The sequence below is a fragment of the Ptiloglossa arizonensis genome, chromosome 10 (genome assembly GCF_051014685.1).
Source record: "Ptiloglossa arizonensis isolate GNS036 chromosome 10, iyPtiAriz1_principal, whole genome shotgun sequence".
Taxonomy (NCBI): Eukaryota; Metazoa; Arthropoda; class Insecta; order Hymenoptera; family Colletidae; genus Ptiloglossa; species Ptiloglossa arizonensis.
The window spans coordinates 1,565,548-1,586,753 of NC_135057.1; the positions used below are offsets into that span (position 1 = coordinate 1,565,548).

Consider the following 21,206-nt stretch of genomic DNA (forward strand, 5'->3'; position numbering starts at 1 on the left):
TTATCGTACATTTAAATTAATTCGAAGCTAATTATTTCTCAATATCGTATAATCAATATAATCATAGAGATAGATAACATTAGTTATACATCGGAGAAGGGATCGATTCTGAAAGGGAATTGCTATTAGGTCAACCGTTTACGAATTGTAAGATGTAACCAACAACACTGTCCGACACGAATTTTGCTTTTCAATAACCAGTGGGTGATCCATGTACAGCCAAACTTCAGAAAAAGAATTCGAAAACCAAATTGCTCTATCACCCACAGTTTTCGAGAAACACGAGTTTACAAGTTTTCGTAAAAATCTAGGATTTTTGACAAAAATCTTTGTATTACGTGAAAAGTAAAAACGCTGGAAAGGTCTAATTGGTTTTAAGAAATAGAGGAGAGTTTCTCGAATAGAGTGATATATAATTTATTAAACGTCCTCGGTCGTAAATAGTCATAAATTAACGTCAAAGTTTAAAAAAGTGACGATAGTTTTTCTGCATTATTTTTGTACGTTTATGAAAAATTCTTTACCCAGGACGAAAACTTTACCCACGATCGGATTCTGCAGACATTTTTGCACACAAAAAGAAACTGCCCGGCAGAAGTGTCGGAACGATTTACATTTCGAGCAGGCCGAGAAAATATTCGTCGACAACGGGTGTACACAGTTTTGCCGCTTATGGTTCGCTGCTCGCTTCTCTCGATTCGGTATGGCTGAAGTTATGCGTAACCAAACGATGGAGGCGTTCACGTAGGGCATCCATTTTGTGTTAATAATGTTTGACTTTTTTTTCAATACTTCGGTGTTCTGTCCTTTTTTCTCATATATTTCTGTGAAGATCACTTCTTAATCGATTTCAATTAAGAGAAATTTCATTAGAAATTGTAGCGAGTATAGTAGAAAATTTAATATTAATATCAAAAGGTACGAAAAGGAAAATAAAAATAAATAAACAAAATTTTTGTCGATTAAAATTGATCGAAAAGTACATTGTAGTTTCGTGATGAGTATCCACAGAAATATAAGAGAAAAAAGAACAGAAAACGTGTTTAAAAAAATCAAACATTATTTATCAAAACTCGTATTTTTCGAAAACTGGAGGTGGTAGAGAAATTCGGCTTTCCAATTCTTGTTTGGGGAGTGTGGCTCTACAAGGATCACATCCTCGCGTTATGGAAAGGCAGAAAGATAGTTTCAATTTGTCTGAGAGTGTAATTAATGAATTCGAATGACAAATAATAATTCACTCACCTTACTCTCTAGACATGTTTCTAGTTGGTTAGTACTTATTCAGAAGTTTGTGAAGAAATGAAGAAATGTTGACTCGATCGGAAGACATTTCACCAATTTCTTTGCATCGGAATAAAAAAATTTACATAAAAAAGAGATCAAACAATTACCAGGCAGTCGGAAAATACACAGGTTAATGAAAATTATTCATCCTTTTCTAAAAGAGAAAGATGCTTCGATTATTTACGGTGTGACCCGATGTAAAATGTTTCGTGTTCGATGCGTGATAAATCAATCGTGTCGTACACGCGCGAGGGAACTTGATAATGCAGAAACTGAGAAAGTGTTGTCAGAAAATGACATTAAACGGAACAATGATCCAACTGTGACGTGATGTTCTAAGCATGGCATAATTCTGAATGCACGCTGCAGGTTTGAAACGAAATTAACATCCACGATGCCTTTCGATGTGCGATCACACGTGAAACGTCGTACAGCCGAGCTAGCTCGATGTTTCTCGAGGTAAGAAAGTTACAGGAGCATCGTGCTATTCAGCATGTTGTGCACCCTTTACCGCTTTCACCGATAATCCACTGTAGATCTTCGTGTGGGTCGCCCGTGGTAAATCGCGTTTTATGCCGGGTGTACTATATATGTATATTCATACCCACCCGGTGACAGGAAAAAGAAGATACTTACTCATCAAGATACCAAGATACACGAGGAGGCATCGCTGCAGCCTGTTGACCCGTATTTGCTGCCTCTTAAACGAAATCTCGTGTTCCGGAGTGCTGCGAGCTAGCTTGCAGCCCCTGACCCGAACTTGCTTCGACGACGCAATTTTACGCAGCGGGTAAAAGTGAAAGACACTTGTATACCGATACAATGAAGATGCTTGTTTTTGTTTCGCTACGAGCGCTTTACGGTGCACGGTATTGCGTCTTTTTCCGGCCCTTGCTCGAGGAACAATCCAGCTTCGAACGCACTGTGACCAGTCAATCGGAAATAGAGTCGAGGGCTCGTTGTTAAGCTTCCACAGAGTTTACGGAGCCGATCATTTAGCAAATGAAATCTTAATTTACAAACAAGCAATATTCATCAAGAATAATAACAATACGGAGTTGAACACAAAAAGGTTCAAATAATAAGTCCAATGTCCACGATAAAAATTTCAATGTTGAGCGCATAAAACGATACAAAATGTTCAGTGGACTAAGATTAGTGCGAGGATACATTCGTCTAGAACGAGGAATAAGAAATACGTGTATAGAATTTAGCGAAAATTGGGCCAGTTTATTAAAATATTTGGTTCTTTGCAAACGTTTACGAAAGATAGGAGATAATTTATTTTACGAGGAAAAATATACCGTTGCCTTAATGGCAAAAATAATGTTTAATTACCGACGGAATTGGGTTTACCACTCTCCTGGACAATATTCAGAATTGAATGACTTGCTTTTTATTTAATACTTTTATTCAATACACAGTTGAACTGTGGGAGTGTTTTCTGGCCATTCGAGGAATCTATTAAAAAGCAATATCTGCATCGGTATGTTGCATCGAAACGAATGCGTCTCACGCGTGCACCCAAACGCATACGTCTGACGCTAATAGGAAATTTCCCTGACTCGAGATATTTGGACACTTTTGAACTTTAACATACGTATATTTCGGACACCCTCAAACGTTCGTTGCGAAACTGTTCGATCTTGACCTTTCTTGGAAGCTTGCCACCGTAGAATTAGGAATAACGCGACTGTGATGTTTTCGAACGACGGTTTTTGGAATTAAGTGAAACGAAGCTCGTTCAACGTCGGGTCCAAGGAACGCGCCTTGCCTTTCGATACCTGGGAGCTAGTTTTTTCTATCGAGTTCGCTTCAATTTACACGTTCAATCGGGAAATGTACCCTAGGAATTGTTTCAATTTGCCTACCTTGTCGATTTCATCTCGCCGGTTCGCTCGAGTGCAAAGCGAGTAGGTGAAAATTTGTTAATCGACGCTGCCGAGGCGTACAGAATTATGGTATTCCGCTTGCACAATTTTTTTCCCCACCGTATTCGATATTTCCATTTCGATGTTCATTGATTCAATATAGTATACCCGTCGAAACTGGACAATTTTTATTTGAATCGAAAACAAAAAGGAACTACTGGGAACAGCATTTCAGTTTTTCCTTTTTGGAATGTTATTTAGAAATAACCGAAATATCGATTTATTTGAAACAACGATGTTATCATTTACATAACGCACAAATATTTATTCGGTTATCTGAAAGTGTATTCGTCGTTTGCGAATAGAAACTTGGTCATTTTTTAACGAAGCGTGTTACATGTTTGTTTTGTTTTGAGCTGTAGAACATGTTAGCGAAATTGGTATGTCGATTCAAAGGTTGGTCGTAAAACAGTCGGTATTATAGGAGTTGCTTGGATTTTAGCCAGTTCCGAGTCCCCTGTCCCACATGTGGGTCAGGACAGTTATCATACAGAAGTTCCTGACTCATATGTGGATCAAGACAGCTTTGACTCGGCAGGTTTATCTCTTTCTGGGACGTGTGAGCGGTGTCTATTTCTGGTTAGGGGACTCGTGAACGTGATAAGCGTTTTTGGAGCGGTAGTGACGGTAAGAATAAGAGGGTAAGATTTAGGAACCTGTATTTCGGAGTACGATTTAGCTTTGGGGGAGGGGGGAGGGGGGGGGGGGGATGACGTACCGTTTGGACAACGCAGGGAAAGATTGAGCTGAAATAGATGTGCGTATTCAGGTAAAACGACACGAAACGTGTGTGATACAACGAATGATACATTCGCGTATAGCAAAATAAATTATTAAATGACAAAGATAAAATTGTAACACGTTCGATATGTATTATATGAATCGAATTCTAATACGAAACAATGAAAATAATTTGTTTTTGGTAATGTGTCGAACTATCTTCATTTTCTATTTTAATTGATCGTTTTGACAACGGTTTGTGCAAAGACTTGTATTTTGTGATATTTAATTTTAGGTAATATTTTGTGACGACGCAGTGTTTCGAACAATCCCGATTTTGAAATTATTTTCAATTTAAGTACGGTATTCTTGAAGTTCTTAAACTTTAAACGTAATAAAAAATTAAAAAGAGATCTTTTAAATTTCAAAATTTGTATAAGCTTAACCGTGCATCGCAACAGAATCGAGCAATTGATCATGAAATACAACTCGTTAATTGTGCAAATCATTGGCAAAACGACCGATTAAAGTAATTGAGCGCAAAAGCGGTTCTGTACGTTACTGCAAACAAATTAATTTGTATTATGTTCACTGTTTCATATTACACTTCGTATATTTCAGTTCATTCGATAATTCATTTGACCAGCGTTGTATAGGTTAAAAACAAGATTAGGTTTGGAACAGGGGGAAATAGTGCCCTGACTCAAAGGACTATGGGCAGTGTCGATTAATTTTTATTTAACTACAAGCCTTATAAAATATATTGCCTGTATTGTTTATTATATAAGTTGTATTACTTTGTATACAATCATCTATAATTGCTTAGGTCCAGGTCTCTCGAAAACCGATTAAAACGTCTGATCCAATATCACCCGCAATCCTTTCCAGGATCAATCTCTCTTCCTCCCCATATGCCTGGTACATTGCATAACAAATATGTTGAATAATTGACAAGATAAGGATGTTAGTTCGAAAAAAATGTCAAAACGTATTATCTCGATATATCGTGTATTCCATGCCAAATCGATCACTAGTGAAATCACCAGAGCTTTCGATGGAATTGAAACATGTCGTAATCTATGTGAAATTAGGGGAGTGTAAGTCATTATTTTACTGGTTTCGTTTTGTTTAAACAATTCAGAACGTCGAAGTTCGCGATTTTAAACTCGGGCTGCAGAAATGAATTATAATCCATAAAAATATCGATCGTATTGTGTTTTTTTTTTTCGTTGTGTTCTTCGAGAAGAATTATTTTTTCGGAATAAATTTTCTTTCAAGTCGAACAGTCGTGTTCACGACGTGAAAATTATATACAAATTCTTATTTAGCACATTTCGGTTCGAAGTACATTGGAAAAATTTGCACCGATTTTTTGAAGTTTTCTGTATGAAATAAGTAATTTCTAGAGTGGGTATTTCATAATTAACATTTCAATGAGCTGTTAAATGTCGCGGCATGTTTGGCGTCAAGTAAGTGGCCCATGAGCTAGACTATTACGATTGGTCGACCATATTACTCCCGTGTTATATTTTTTCCTTTTTATGTGTCTCGTAGTCACGTCGTATAGTAGTATAGTAGTCTATACTATGTAAGAATTTAAGCAAGGAGTGTAAAAACACTTCAACGGAAATGCATTCCGTTAACCTTCTATCGTTCTTTTATGCAACTAGAATCTTTACCATAGGAATAATGAACCAAACGGTTATCAGAATTTTAGCTGCTCAAAACTTTTACCCAAAATAACATTACACGCGTAGAACCTTCTATACTATCAGGTACCACAATTGAAAGTACTTCAGTTTTCGTGAAACTTTCGTGCGGTGCGTGTCTACCTCCTGTAAATCCATGAGTGCACTTTTCAATATTGTAAGTCACGAGTGCAGCAAACTCTGCAACCTGAATAATCAGTATCGATACAGAAAACTTCTTCGGAATGTGTCGTTCGAAATTGAACAGATTATTTTCAATCTTTACGGAATGTGTACGATAGTTGTTGCGTGAAATTACGCTGCAAGGAAAATACCATTCGTTTTGACGTTACCGATGAAAAACATTAACGCGTAAAACTTTATGATTTGAGAAACGAATAATCGAAGAAGTGTCGCGTCCTTGATATACTGGAAAGAAATTTAGTTCCTAGTACTCCAAATAATACCACGAGATACACTAACGAAATAATCACGCTGTTAAAGCATCAATTGTCGTGTAAAATCGGATAATAACGAGAAAATGCGTAAAGTAGAATAAAATTTTCTATTTTATTTAAACATTCTTCCGAAATCGTGAAGTATTCGGAAAGTTTGAAGAGAATTCAATACTACATGCTTAACAGCTGATTAATATGGTAATTGTAAAATGTTCATTTTAGAAATTACTAATTTTTGTAGGGAAAGCTTTAAAGAATCAAGATATATCTGTTCGGGACTTTGTTTATAATTTTCAGGTTGCAGAAACGATTGCCCGGCCTTGAAGAAAACATTGCGAAAGATCGATTCTTTTAGAAGAAAGTAACAAGGAAAAGAACTCGATACAGTTGATAATTTCGGAGATAAAAATTCAATTGTCCAACCCAATTTCGAAAAATAGGTAAAAATCGCAAACTTCGACGTCCTGTAGTTTTTAAATGGATTCCCTTCGTAGCCCTAATTTTATATGAATTGCAATATATTTCAATTTCGTTAAAATTTGTGTCTTTGACGATAAACAGTGACTGATTTGGCGTGGAATAACACTTTCATCAAATATCACTTTATTAATTTGTTCCGAAAGTGTTTTTTGATCGAAAAATGTGACATTTTTTAAATTGTATATTTTAACATTTAAATTTTGTTATTAGTTACGTTGTTCATTTTAGCCTTTCATTAAATTTTTTAAGTATTATATTTTGAACAATATCGGAGAACGAAACTGTGATCTTAATTATTTTTTCTTTGTTCGAGCATGTGTTATGAAAATATATAAAAGTTAAAAAGCTTAAAAGTAAAGTGTTTGCTTATTATATTTATAGTGTATTTAATTATAAATATACATATTTATACGTAAGTCAATGAAGTGAATCGAATTACGGAATGTTTCTAATTGTCCTTGTCGAATAAAAATTATTTAATAATTTATAAAATCAAATTATCCTTTTAGAATCGTAGCAAATACTTTTTAAATTAATTTTCTTTGCTCCTTGTATTACAACTTGTAACTATACCCTCGAGAAGCTTTGTAGTTATATCTTTGAGAATTCCATCGATGAAACAAATATTTAATAAGGATATGAGAATCTTTCTAGATCGTGTAATATTCTTGTGGTATAATTTATTAAGTTATAAATAATTAATACTTTGACAATAGCTAGATTGTAATAACGTGACTATGACATAACTTTCTATAACGCTTTACGACTCTTCGCTCAACACTTCTCGGTTCAACCCTGTTCCTGATTTTTCGTTGGGTCTGCTCTGACCCCCACTCTCTTTTTTATTACTTTCGCTCGTTACTCGCCAAATGTTGTCTTAAAGCTACGTTTTCCTAAATCTACACTATCTTAAAATTATGATACTATATTCTTGCAATGAATAATTATTGTAATGAATAATTATTCGAATAATAAGATATTGGAGCACTTGATACGTATCGTACAATGAAATACATGAAATTACAATGCGATGAATATTGTATTAGCTTTTGAGTGATCAGTTGTTGATTATTCAAAGGACATGCAGTTTCGGTATAATTACCATCAGTGATGTTTATTTTCACATTGAATGTCATTACGCGCAGGATTTATCAAACATTGATCGATCAATATGTAATTTCATTCATTTAATATAATATTGCGAGTCGCTTCATTAAATTTTACTTGGCGTTTGAAAGCTAAAATACGTACTATGTTCGAATTGTTAGAGTTGTATGGAATGTTTTGATTCGTTTTGGTTATACAACGGAGAATATTTGTTGTTACAATGGATAAAATTAATTGGTAAATTATCAAAATCATTGAAAAAGCGAAAAAAGAGAACCCAGAGAGAGAAATTATTTTCCATAGTCAAACGTTATATTGTTACTCGTGTACTAATTCACTAACGCAAAAATATTTCGCATATTATGTTTATTACCCGGTAACTGAAAAATAACTGCATCGATTCGCTGAAATCTGCCGAAGAAATTTGTACAAATGAACGACTTTGATATCGCAAACGAAAGAAAAATTAATAATAATTCGAATAACAAATTTAATAGATCGGAGATTTTCAAACTAGTTTATTATCAGAAGCCAATTTCAAATATTGTTTCTTCGTGGAATTTTGCTTCTCCCCTGAATATTCAAGGAAATCTTGAGAAATTCTTAAGGCGTATAAAGTGCTTGAAATTCCTTCAACGTCAAATTGAATTCGTTACGCTTTTACGATCCGTGTTTCTACTATTACTACAGTTATTATTATTCGAAATACTATTATTACTATTCAAATTAACTCGAAAAACTTGCAGTTTGCTGAAATTACGAATTATCGATGATCTTCAATGAAACTGACATAGATCGTTTACATTGTCATATTTTTAATATCGATTGTTGAAAGATTCGAAAGCTAATGCAGTTCGGTACGAAACAGATAGAACTCTAAATAACGTTTTCTCGTTTGAAATAAAAATTATCGAAACGAATACGTAGAGGTTTTCAAACGCTTGTAATATGTCCAAGTATACCGTTATTACTTTTATGTTTTATGTTTCGTGCAACTTTAATAGTTTTTTTTTTAAATCGTCCAATACGTTTCATTAATTTCAGAACTAGATAGTTCGTGATTGTGGTGACCAGTTACATACATAGATATATCGAGTAACCATAATTGAATTTGTTTACAAGTGTTTTTAATGCGCAAAAGTAGAATACATTTTCTTTTTTTTTGTATTATAAAAATTATGAGGAATTTACCTAGGACGCTCACCTTGAAGAACTTGTAAATTATGCATTGCTTGAAAAATTGTTGTATACAAAAGTTACACGATTTTGAGGAGGCCATTATATATGCATTCCTTTTAGGGATAGGGACATTTTAAAAATTCGAAAGTCAACTTCGTTTTCGTGTGCATGGCACATTTTTTTGAGATACCATTATTTGCATTGGTATATCTCAAGTAACTTTGACTGTTTTATCGAAATCTTTGATGACATTGCATATTTAATTAATGTTACGCAAATCAGATTGTCGAGAAACGTAGCAAAATATTTCGTTAACCACTAAGTTTAGAATTGATCAAGTATTTTATCTAAGAATCGATCTCTTTCCTATTTCTTCTATTTCATTAATAAATGTTACACAGTTAGATAAATTTATCGTGTAATAAATCACTCAAAATCAAATTATCTTTTTATATTCGGATGTTGAAATGATCTATGATTTTCCTTCTCATATTGGAAAAAAAACAAAGAGAACGCTGTAGCCTGTCGAATTTTCGTTAAATTGTCACGAATCTGTAACGAAATTTCCACGTTGGACTAGTTTGGAAAATTGTGTAGTAATTGAGTGAAAATTAAATTTTCGTCAAAACAAATGTAGAAATCTTTCGAAAAAATTGAGGAGAAATCACTTGCGTGAAACCGGTTAAACTGAAATCTGCAACTGATTCGTAAGCGTGTAGTACATTTTACAATCTCACGCGCGATAGTTTTACAAAGTGCCTTTAAGCGTTTCCAATACCAGGCTGTATTCAATCCGACCCAATTCACAAAGCGCATTTATCAAATACGTGCTACGTGCACTTCGCGTTACTTTGTGCAGAGAAGAAGCATTGAATCGATGTCGAATTCGGTCGAATGAAACCTTCTCTCTCGGTGTTATTGAAGAATAGCTTTGGACCCGTACCTTAGAGAAGCGCGTTGGTGAAAATCCGGAAACCTTCGTGTGCAATGATTCGAACAATTATACGAGAAGAAATAGTTTTGCTTACATCTGCCGAGTAAAAGAGTTAATCTTCGTAAGATCAAGTTAACAAGAGTTTCAACGCGACAGTTAAAACTGATAACTTTATATACATTTATATCTATTTATATTTTATTTATATAAAAATCTGTACGCCCGTGCATAAGAAATTCTATTTATATACCAATAAATAGATCGTTTTCTTGAAAAGAAGCATTTATCGGTCAGAATTTTTGTAACAGAAAAATATCGATTCGCTCGTCTTAACAATTATGAAAAGTGGATAAAATAAATGTAAAATATTCGATGAACTTACTGTTATAAAAATACGTAGGAACACGTACGAAAAAGAACTACCTTGATAAAATTTTAGAAGATACATAAATACGATCAAAAATTAATCGCAGCCGACATTTAAAAATGTTCACAGCAGGTATAAAATAGAATACGTGTCCACTTTGTGTCTATAGATTTCATTATTCAGTGAATTCGTATATTCGCCGCTGGCCGGTGCTTTTATCGAGTAACAAGGAGAACGAAGAGGTACGATTTGGGTAATCAGTACGCATCTGGCAGTCCTCCCCTGCGCCCGTAAGTTGTCGGAATTTTTGTTAACCGTTGTATCTTCGTACGTGTTACTCCTAAACGATTGCCGTCAAGAGGGCTTTTTGTTCCGCGGAACGTTTCCAATAACGCGGCGTTGTTCACTGTAGACACCCACGGTGTGTGTATAGCTGGTGCGTGCCTCGTTTTCACGGTGGTGTCGGAGATCCATTCGCGGTCGTGGCGAACCGACAATCTCATCTCCGCGGAAACACACTGCTCCTTCTACACACAGAGGAGAAGATGCTCGAAGCTCTTTAATTAACGTCTCTAACAACGTTGCACGCCCTCGCAGCGTAACTGGCACGGTTACCAAAGCGGCAAAGACGAACCGAGACTTTTGATATCGTGCGTGTTCAAGCGTGGACGTCGTTAAGGGAGAGCGAAAGTTATTTCAAACCTTTTGTTACCAGAGTGGCGGAGCCACCCTTGGACGCGTCGAGTCACCATTATTTTTGCACTTTTTCCCTACTCGTCTTTTTTCAACGGGACTATAGGTGCGTAAGTCGACGAAGCTATGATCGATGCACGGAAAAGTTTATCACCTGTAAAATGATACCGTACTTAATCTTTCGGTGTGGTTAATGTTCAGATGTGGCGTCGTCTGTGAACTTTGCAAAGTGGTTTGGAGCTCCTTTAATCTTTTAACCGCTGCGCTCGAGCATACTTGTGCGCGAAAAGACCAGAGGAATTACTTTTTTATTTATTTTCAACATATGTGTACGGATATCGTTGCTGAGAAATTGTGAAATCGTTTCAATGGAAAGTTTTTTTCTTTTACTACCGATCGATTCAGCAACGAAGAGATTAAGACTGTAGGTGTAAACGAAAGAAGATTTAGGGGTGAATTTTTTCGACACTTCCGAAGAGTATCGAATCCATCTGTGGTATCGACCAGGGAATGTGTTTATTTACTTCGTATAAATAAATAATATTCAATATAAATAAAACTCAATTGCGTTTGTCGGTTTGTTGCCACGTTACGAGAAAACCACTGGAGAGACTGTAACGAAACTTGGAACGTACGAATATGATAGTTCAACTTAAAACATAAGCTGCGTCACATTGCGAATATACTTGTTAGAAGGGAGTTTGTAAGAATCGTCGAGAAAATAGCCTTATATGTTATCTCGCTTATCGTTAGTTTTACGATGAAAAAAAAATGTAGAAAACGTACACGACAAATGATATTCAAAATCGAGTTTTGAAGCGTTTATATTCTATATATATATTTTCGATAAGAACGATCGTAATCGAGATATCGACCCGATCTTCCTGATTGTAATATGTGGCCTGGAAAATATTTAAACATATCGCTTAGGATCATCAACGTATTCGCAATACGCATTTGTAAGCGTGTGTGCCATTCGAATATGCACAAAATCTAATGGATTTTCATAGCAATAAATATTCTACCTTTGTTTTTGAACGTTACGCGTTATTATGTTTGCGGTGTGTATACGTTTTGCAGTTTAAAAAAGAAACGTTTCCAGTTTAATTGTTCGGGCGATATTTGTTAGATTCAAAAACACTGATCCATTCGTGATTCAGAGAACTGTGAACGTGTTTATTCACGTGACATAACAAATTGTATATGTTTTACCGATCCGTAGAAAGAAAATAAAACAAAAAACGTTGTGCATTCGAAATTTTAAATTAATACTAAACTTTTCTAACGATATTTCCTATTTCTGAACAACGTTGAGTATTTCGGTTAATAATACAGGGTGCCCTGTACCACGTGAGAACCGCTTTGGGGCTATCCTCTATACATATATTCTTGTACAAATATTCTATATTTTTTTTTGGAATATGTATTCTGCGCGAAAATAATATAAAAATTTCGCTCAAACGTGTCTTGCTTGCTCTTGCTTACGAGTTACAACGACTTTTGTGTTGCAATAATTCTTTCGTTAGATGGAAGAGTTGTACAGAGTGCCCATTGACAAAATTGAAACACTTTGTGAGAGAATTGAACAAAGCTTTCCAGTAGATCCGAGAAATGGACAAATGAGAAAGCTAAGACAGATAATGGTGAAACGTCCAGAGGCTTATGTTCGGATGCAAGGAGATAATTTCAAACAGCTATTTCGAAGGTAAACAGATACACTGTGTCAATTAATAAACACAAGATCAAGTAAAATGTACGAACTGTTTATATGAACTGTTTTCATTTTTTTTCGTGCGCAGAATCTATTCCTGTGCAAATAGCTTCCAAACATAAAGAATATTTCTAAATATATTTAGAAATATATTTCTAAACTAGGAATCTATTTTTAAATATATTTAAAAATATATTTCTAAACTAGGAATCAGCCAGACGTTAATTTCTACTATCGATTCGATTACACCCCGTATTTATAAATTGATTCTCAGAAAATAGTCTCTCGAGATAAGAATAGCACGTAGAATGGTTACAAATTATTCGATTCAATTGTTTTGCATCTTAAGTAACGTTCTCCCTTTTCGTTCCCATTGTTTATACCACCAATTACGTCACACTCTATACTTGTGAATCGATTCTCGGAATATTCTTCTCGAATATAAGAGAAGAACGTACAACGGTTACAAATTATTCGATGCAATTGCTGTGCATGGTGGGTAACGTGTTACGTTTCGTTCGTGAAAACTCGCTGGTTGCGTGCCACGAAGGTCGAAATTGTTGCTCCAAGCCAGCGGTCATATTTTCCACGGGATCGTCGAATTTTTATCGCGGAACGTCAATTGTTCGCTGTCGGGAAACTCGTCTGAACGAATTAACAAAAACTACTGGAGAAGCTGCGAGGTACGCGTCATAAACTGAATTTATTGCCCGAGCTCGAGTCCCGTGTGCGTCGTAAAGAAAAATTCTATGCATTCGCAATGAATGACCGTGGAACAGAGTAATAACCGCGCGATGCGTCTCCCGTCCTCGACGTCCGTCGTTTAGATCATTTGCGGAAATTGAAAAGGATGTATCTTCGATCGACAACAAGAATTTGTTTATTCCTTAGCAAAAGGTTTCAAGCGGAATCTATTACGCTTTAAAAAGGTTAACATTGATTTGTTTTTCGTCCGAGGAAGGATCTACCAATGAAAACCTTCTTCCGCTACAACTGCGCAGAAAAGGACTTTGAAGAACTGTAATAAAGTCTCGAATTTTAATGTACTTAAAAATCGAAAGTGTCAAGTCCGAATGTAAGACATTCGATAGCTATAAAAGTACACAAATATTATTATTTCTTTTTAATTCTTCCAAATACGTTATAATCTTCTCAGGATAATGATCTCGATTCGAATTTTGAAGAAAACCTAAAAGAAAATCAATCTTTACCTTGATACCGAGCAGACCTCTTAAGAATGTTAAACTATTGAATAAATTTTAGCAAGACGAGATCAAGTTGCTAACGACCGTTAGTTCGTACGACTATGAGTAGATATAATGGAAAAAAGGAAAATTTGTTATTTCAAAGTCAGAAACTTGAATAATCTGCTTTTGGTAATACATTTCACTTTTGATCGGTACTGTAATTACCTGGGTATGATACGTCTCGAAAATAAGATTATTCAATTAAGGAACCGAATTGCAACGAGCGACTCGAGTCTTTTTCAATCGTCTTACGGAGTTCGAAAATCGATAGTTCGTCTTATCGAGGCTTCGTAGCAGGGAGAGATAGATTTTGCGCGATACGCTTATTCGTACTATTAAAATATATTTTAATTCCGAGCTCTAGCCGCATACGGGAACGATACGAACGGTAAATGTTGGACGCGTGAAATATGTAAAATTGCACATTAAATTTGTCCAGCGAGCAGCTACAGTTCCACATTATTCAAACGCGCGGTGTTCACGTTCTGAATTTCGCAGTGATTAAACCAGCGCTCGGTCGCGTGTTATTCGCTTTTTGGAAATTATTAACGAGGAAATTTGACAGGAAAAATCTTGGCTGGGCGACACGTACGAGTTTGGCCAATAATTTAACACCGTCAAGCTGCACTGCGTCGCATAATTCAGATAGTCTGACGCGGTATTTCATCGCGTTCTCAGATCTCTCTTCATCCCCTTCACTCTCTCTTAGCAAATTTTTATCTCACTTCGGCTCTGTCAAAATTCTCATTTTCTTTTCATCTCCCCTTGATAAGCCTCCCTCTTTTTCATATCTTCTTCGTCGAATTTTTTACTTTCTATCTTCTCTGATCCTCCCGTGTCAAGTTTTCACCCCTCTTGTACGAGCCGTCGCACTCGTTCCCCAAATTTCCCGCTATCGTTTCATTTTCCGTCATGGGTTGAGTTAACTTGTTTCAAATGACGGTAAATATGTTTTAAATAATTTCCGTGTTTCATTCGACGATCGAATTTTAAAAACTTCCGAAAGAAACATCGAATAAGAAAGTGCTCACTTTGTCGAGTGGTTTGAATACAAAATTTAATAATTATTGTATTCTCTTTCCGTCGTGAACACTTAAGAAGTCGATTAACTATACAATGTGCGGTCAGTGTACAATTGCATTTTGTAATTTAAATCTTTTGTTACTTTTACGACAATTAACGCACTAATTTTCATTTCATTCGGTAGAAATGCAGGATAAAATGAGAAAGCAAAGGTGCAGATGCATTCCTTAGTTGCAAAAATATGCGCGCGTGTGTGTGTGTGTATACAGAGTATAGCACGTAACTGTCGTCACGATTTTTCAGGCACTTCCGATTGTGTGACAAAAAACGTTTGGAACAAAAATTAATCAATTTCTAGTTGGTTACAAAGTATAATACAATATAGAAAATTCCAAGAACTATTTCTTTTTTATAAAAAATCAACGTCACATTGATTTTTTGAAAAACCGAATTCAACGATCTACTGTACTATGACCTTCAGATGTCTTTGACTTCGAAATTAGATATTAAACTTCAGGTTTAATACCTAAATACTTTTGTTTGGAATCCTGTCGTTCCATTCAAATGCTCTTCTTTCGCGCCTTCGAAACATTTCACTTGCTCGCCTAATGCGATCGTAGTATAATAACATATATTACGGTTGGGTAAAAAAATTATTGACCAATCCAGAAATTAAAATATTGATTTTTATCGAAATTTGGTACAATTACGATGCAAAGTTCACAGACACGCTCGATCATAGATAGTTTGAAAAATATATGGTTTGTTCTCCAGTCGGTTCATCTGTCGTTGAGTCGTTCCACTAAAACAGAAATTTCATGATTTTGTCACGAGATTCGTTTAGATACCATTCTTAACACTAAATTTACCAACTAGTCAACACGACTGGTTTCAATTGCTTTTACAAAGAAATTTACTTAAAATTTCGTAGCATATTTTCAAAAGACGTTATTACTTTTTTTATTTTATAAATATAATCAATTTCATAAGTTTCTCTTTTTCCTCGACCATCGATTTTTCTGAATACGTACGAGGAACACCTTAATACTATATACCATAATACTATATTCAGTCAAGAAAGAAGGCGATGCTCACGGTTTTCATGGATTACAATGGTGTTGTGCATCAAGAATTCTTGCCAGAAAAACAGACAGTCAACAAAGAATATTATTTGGGCGTTTTGAGACGTTTGCGCGAAGCAATTCGTCAAAAAAGGCCAGATTTGTGGGCAAACAACTCGTGGATTTTGCACCACGATAACGCACCGGCGCACAATGCGATCCTTATCCGCGAGTTTTTGACGAAAAACAACACGAACACTATCCAGCAGCCTTCAAATTCACCAGATCTGGCTCCCTGCGACTTTTTTCTGTTCAACCGAATTAAAAAACCGCTTCGCGGAACGCGTTACAGTACCCGAGAGGAGGTCATGACAAAATCGAAGACGGCTCTGATGGACATACCGAAAATTGAGTACCAGCGGTGTTTCGAGGATTGGATCAAGCGCTGGCGCAAGGCATTGCAGTCAATGGGGACTACTTTGAAGGGGACCATATCGATTTGGACGAATAAATTTGTATTTTTGATTTTATGAATAAAGTCCTAAAACTTTTTGATCAAGGTAGTATACCAAAATTTATCGGTAGTTCTAGTGTTAACAGTGTGCTAGGTATCGGCAAAAGATATCGACATCGAAGAGTATCGTTTTTCGTATTTATTCTTCCGAAACGAAGAAAAAAATATATATATATCTATATACCGTTACAAAATGGCGTGCAACACTGCGTATGGCAGGTGTTGGTAGACAGTCTAGATTGCAGATATATCATGCTTACTTCGAAGCCGAATTTCTTTGCGATGATATCCAGCGAAATGCGAAGCTGCTCACCAGGGGAGTTAATCTGTGTGGAAAATGCGATCTGCCGTGGAAAATCTCTTCGAAAAATTTCAGCTCTCCGAAGCTTTGCGCATTTTTGCACGGAGCTGCATCCAAACGCGTTCTTTTTTCTCCTTCAGAACTTATTTGCGAGAACATTCCACGGAATTGAAAGCTTTTTGAACGCACGGAACGATTGAAATTCTTCTACGCGAAGTTTATCGTCGATTCTCGGATTTTTAAGCCACTTTTAATGGATCTTCTTTACGGTCTGCTCAACGGAGTTACATACTTTTGGATATTTCGATTCTAGCGGAATACGATAACGTAAACACGCGAATATATTTCGTACATCGTTTTTCGTATAGAATAATATTTCACACATAATTCGAACTGTTTCGAAAAACGAATATACTGCGATAAAATCTTTTTCAAGGTCAATTTTTCCACATGATTTATCACACGAAATTATGCATCGTTTAAGACGAAACACGCATCGTTATTACGAAACTGAGCCTATAACGTGATTAAATTCCAATCTTTGAGTGACCGTCAATTCGAAACAAATGATCAAGTTTCAAGATAACGTTTGAATAGTACGCAAGCTGATCTCGCGAAGATTTTAATTGTTTCTTTGTTCCTCTAACTGTTTTCGGAAACTTCTTAAGAAATCGAGTACATTTCAAGGTAATTATTTCACGAACTTTCACCGCATTTCTCTGAATATTTTCCGAGATATTGTATCGATTTTAGGTAATTTTTGCGTGGTCTTTCTTAATGGATCTTAAAATTTTAATTTATTCATTAATTCTGAAGCAACAGTGATATATAAGTAAAAATATTCAAATTGTAGGAAGAAACTCGTTGTATGTAGATTATGCGGAATTATAAAGCAGGAACACCAAAGACTATGGTGTACCACAAATTTAAATTATGAAAATTTCTACTAAATGTTAGTCTTCGAATTTATTATTATTTTTTCTTAACTTTTCTATGCATACTCCCGTTGATGTGTCATTTCGAAAAATTTACAGATTAGACAATTTATAATTATAGATACGTACATGTTTCGTAAACACTTTCTGATGTATCTTATCTAAGAAGGACCGATAATAATAATCGGAATGTAATAGATATTATCAACCCTTTCCTGAAGTGATAATCCATTGTCAAGTAGCAATCAGTATTTATATTTTTGTGTCGAATACGTTTGTAGTTGTCGAGTATAATAATATCTTTCAAATTATTTTTCAATCTAGTTCTAGTTAACTTTCGACCCGTGAATATTTATAATTTTTTGTAAAATTTTGTGCGGTTTTTATTAAGCTCTACAACATAAAGTTCTTGTGTACGCAACGATCCCATTTATAGTTGACGCAGGTAAATTTCCAGCCGAAGGTTTTACTGGAGTTTTTATGGTTAATTCTTAAGTCAATTAATAGGCAGCGCAATGTATCTAGCTTACCGAAGTATAAAGTTTACCTTGGTCGTTAAAGCATCTCTAAGGCGAATATGAACCTATTTCCAGGTGAAAAAGTTTGCAGAAAATCTCGTACTATATTGAAGTGCTTGCAAGAATTTCTGCCGAGCCCTGATAGTAGTAAAATTGAACCTGTCAATCGAACAGTGTAGACAGTTTCGTAAAATTGAACATTTAATTAAAACCAGTAAACGTCGATAAGCTTTTGTGAAATTTTTTATTCAATAGAATTTACTACGAGGAAACTGATTCTACATTACGTGCATTTATGTTGATATACATTTCCATGAGCCGAAGTTACTTAAATATGTTTTCAAAAATATGAGAGCGTAGGAGAATATTTGTCAGGCCAGTACAATATTAAAAAGAAATGTCACCCGATAAATTTTAAACGGTGTTGTAATAGTCTACAAATATTCACAGCGCATATAAAAAAAAGTGTTCGTGCAATCGCTAATTTCAACGAAATGTAGATGTGCACATTTCTATTCGAGTTTTTCGACGCGCAAAGTGGTCTCCACGACTACTACGCAAGTCCGGTGATGTTAATTACAGGATCGTTATCGCGTCACAGTCTGAACAATTGTATTAAACGAAAGTTGCTGAATTGAGACATTTCGTACATTTATTAATCGTACGTGAGAAATGCAATATTTTCGAGTAAAATAATTCGATTTTTCAAAAAACACCGCAAGACATTGGAAATAAATTATAAATTAAATTTAAAATATTCAATTTCTCTGTCGTAGTTGTTTCATTAATTACGTCAATTCTTGTAAATTTTTCACGTTTTCGTACTCAAAGTCGTACAAACATGGACCTATCGTAGATCATTGAATCGGTCTTGAGTTTCGTGAAACATAAAAAACAGAAAAACATCGACAACCCTGAAATATCGAAAAATACGAGCTTGGATAGAATATTTTGCTCGACGTAATATTTGTTGTCGAAAACGAGCGAGGTATTTTAAGTGGACAAGTTAGGTGGAAAATTGTATTTTATCGCGGTGCCAGAATTTATTCGTACACTTGAACCAGTCTCACCTCGTTAATTTGAATAAGACAACCGGTTTGTGTATCGCCGCGACAGCGCGTAGCGTGATTTATGACCTCGCGAAATTCAGAGAGAATTACGGTGCGCTAGTCGGTACACGAGTCGGTACACAACGGGGCTGAATTGAAATTTGGAAAAGTCTCGGTTGTCTTTGTCCCCATGGGCAGGAGGTTGTATCTCAGAGTCGAGTAAACGAACGGGTGCATTCATTCGACGGCAGTGACAATTTTCCGTGACGAATACTAAGTGATTTCGGCGGTTAGAACGCGGACAGAAAGGAAAGAGCATCTCCGAGAAAACGGATGACATTTCAAGACGCGGGAAAACTCGAAAACCGTTTCGAGTACCTCCACTTGGAATACCATTCTGGTTCCGCGAGGAAAATGGGGGCAATAAGGAAAAATCGTTGAACTCGTTCCAAAAGTTCACCGTCTCTTCATTTTATTTTCCGCGATGCGGGACCACCACGTTGCGACATTAAATTTTCAATTATCAGAAGAGGTCGTGTCTGCTTATTATCTCAATTATAAGTTCGCGACAGCGTCTGAGATCGTATCGCTTAAGCTTCTACCGTCTGCTGTAAGATGAAAAGAATTATCCACGATACGCGAGAAGCTCTAGCATCGTTGCGATAAAAGTATCACTGAGCCTTCTTTTGGCGGCACTAAATTAAAGTATGTGAGAGGCAGGAAAGAACGGATGTATAAGGAAGTGGGGGGATAAGCGTTTCATCCCGGGCCTGCTAGTGGACTCGTCAGTAAGGCATCCTAGCAGGCCCTGCCTTATACGCCGGGACATTGGAAGATCGGTAAGAGGTCGTACTACTATATATATAGCGATCGGAGCAGGTACGGGAACTTGCGGGAAACGGTTGGTGGTGAGTTTCCCTCTGGTGGCAAGCGTGGGTAGTGCCGCCACATAACCCCCTTGCCAGTGGTAAACGATACTTTGAAGTTCCGTCCTGATGTCCCAGTGGCGTAGGTATTTGTTCCGTAGTTCGGTTTGGCACAACAGGCACAGGAGGAGGTTGTCCAGAGCGGTGGAAGAGAAGAATGCTTCTTTTTCGTAGTAAGGCCCAGCTGCTGTCGATTGCGGAATACGCGTGGCGAGCATCGTTTGCTCAAGCCGCGTTTTCGCTTGTTGTCCGACGTTGATGCGTGGCGCGTACCAGTATTTATGAAACGCATCGGTGTGGTCGGTGAATAATGTCGACAAAGCTGCCTGCTGTCCTCCTGGGGTTGATCCTGATGGTTAGCCGGGAGTATAGCGTCCGTGTCGTCGCTGGCAGGTTGAGGAGTCAACCCTCGGAGAGGGGGATTAACGAAAATCGGCCTTTACGTTGCGTTCCTTCCATCGTCTTGTGCTGCACCTTGTACTGCTGCTGTGCTGTTGTCCAGAAGGTTGCGTTGGTTCTTAGACGGGGTCACCACTTTGGCGGCGCTAAATTAATATGTTAGAGGAAGGAAAGAATGGAAATAGGAAAAGGAGTGGGGGTAGTAAGCGTTTCATCCCGGGCCTGCTAGTGGACTCGTCAGTAAGGCATCCTAGCAGGCCCTGCCTTATACGCCGGGACATTGGAAGATCGGTAAGAGGTCGTATATATAGCGATCGGAGCAGGTACGGGAACTTGCGGGAAACGGTTGGTGGTGAGTTTCCCTCTGGTGGCAAGCGTGAGTAGTGCCGCCACATTCTAATTCTCCCGATTTCAGCTTGGAAATTATAGCGAAACGTAGGTACATGCATGTATTATCTAGAGATCGTAGATTGTTCAATTCCTATAAACTGAACGACAGAGGGGCAAAGGGGACTAGGTTCTTACTCTACCCAATCCCCACTAGGGATCCCTACATTAATGCTAAACGTTTACATAGGAGTAGAATCTCCGTATCCCCGGGAAATATATTATACAAAACCGCAGATACGGGGGATATTATTGTGTAAGAAAATTCTTAATTTATAAAATATCGTAAAA

At 36.5% G+C, this 21,206-nt stretch overlaps 1 protein-coding gene across 1 annotated transcript in view; it reads left to right on the forward strand.

Annotated features, from left to right (window-relative positions):
• LOC143152172 (uncharacterized) overlaps positions 1 to 21,206 on the forward strand; it is a 450,848-nt gene that overhangs the window by 120,340 nt on the left and 309,302 nt on the right. The window lies entirely within an intron of this gene.